This window comes from Cryptotermes secundus, unplaced genomic scaffold (genome assembly GCF_002891405.2).
Source record: "Cryptotermes secundus unplaced genomic scaffold, Csec_1.0 scaffold2357, whole genome shotgun sequence".
NCBI classification, from domain to species: Eukaryota; Metazoa; Arthropoda; class Insecta; order Blattodea; family Kalotermitidae; genus Cryptotermes; species Cryptotermes secundus.
Genome location: NW_019742567.1, coordinates 94,428 through 96,185, shown reverse-complemented (window position 1 = coordinate 96,185; position 1,758 = coordinate 94,428).

The window sequence follows — 1,758 nt, the reverse complement described above, 5'->3', positions numbered from 1 at the left end:
CGAATGAACGAATACAGACCGTAGTTCGTGCTAGGAACCCTACACATATTACAGAAGCCGCTGAGATAGGTACTGAGGAAGAAAGCGCATTACTTTCTGCTAAAGAAAAGGTACATAGCGTATCTCAGTACAATGACCGAAGTAAAGATGTGCGTTGCAATAATTTCCGACGTTTCGGTCATAGGGAAACACAATGCTTCCTGACTGGCAGATCGAAAGAGGTGAAAGTGGCAGCTTCTGCAGAGAAAGTTTGTAATTTTTGTAATATGCTAGGTCATGTCGCATATAAATGTTGGAAAAAGAAAAAGCGACATGGAAACTTTTCTGGAAATGAAAACCGCAGAGCTATAGAAAGCGTAGATGGGAAGCTTGCGATAGTAGCGGGGAACAAACGGAATGTGTTTGCCAAGACAAACAGTTGCCGTGAGTTTCCAGACGCCGATAATCTAACTGACTTAGGTTCAGATATGTATGTTAATTTAGCCAAACCACGACCACGGTCGGCCGTTGGTTGTGATCCGCCTTGTCGAAAGTCGACTGAAGGCCGGGAAGGGGAGCTCGTCCTCGGGGCTATGAGTGGCAGCTATGCCGATCAGAATGTCAGTAGATTAGACGAAAAGAAACGGAAATTTGTAGTAGTTAGTAATTCCGTCAGCACTGAGAGTGCCTGTGGTAAAACCAGTTCATCGAATGGAGTTTTCAACTCCGAAGGTGAGGATTTACAGGTCAAAACGACCTCACGTGAAATGCGCGTGAACAGCTATAGCGAACAGGTTTGCGCCACAGGGTGTGAAACTGAGGAAAACCATGATGGTAATATTCTCATTACCGTGGCTGGCATAGATCAACCATTGAGGATGTTAGTCGACACGGGGGCACAAATATCCGTGATAAAGCGAGGGTTGATACCAGAGGATGTTCCCATTCATAGAGATAAGCAATATGAAATTGCCGGAATAACAGTAGGTTCGATTAACACACTTGGGAGCGTGAACTTAACCCTCCATGATCGCACGTATAAATTTCAGGTAGCGCCTGAGGAAATACAGTTGACCGAAGATGGCTTAATAGGCGGAGATATCCTAAAGGATTCGGTAATCTACAACAGGGAAGGATATGTGGATATTAACGGGCACCGTTATAACTTTTGCCGGAAAAACGACGAGCCTATCATTTTGAAACCGCGAGCGGAGACAATCGCAGCGGTTACAATTGACTTGGATACCGGACTAGGAATTGTGGATAAACAAGAAATTTATCCAGGTGTGTATGTAGCCAGTTCCCTGTCGCAGGTCAACATAAATAAGGCTATAGTGAGCATTCTGAATTCCACAGAGGAAGCCATGGAGATAAGTGATTTTACGCTCACTGCCACGAAGTGGAGTGAACAAATCAGTGTGCGAAAAATCAATTCCCAAATTCATGATAATAACGAAAGTGTGTTATCTCGCAAGAAACGGGTCAGAGAACTGATTAGGACAGACCACAAGGTAGAGAGTAACAAGAAATCTATTCTGGAAATCTGCGAGGATTTCCATGATATTGTAACGGACGAAGAATAGTCGCTGCAAGAAGAGTAGCCGAAACAACGGGAGACAAAGCAAGCACAGCTACGGGACGGAAAAGGAACGGGGATGCACCGCTAGGCTATTCGGGACGAACAGCCTTAACGAGGGAGCAGTGTGACATGTTGCGCAAACGAGAACCCCCCCCACCAGCAGCAGTGACGCGGCGGGTGAGTCAGCGCTCCCCTCCCCC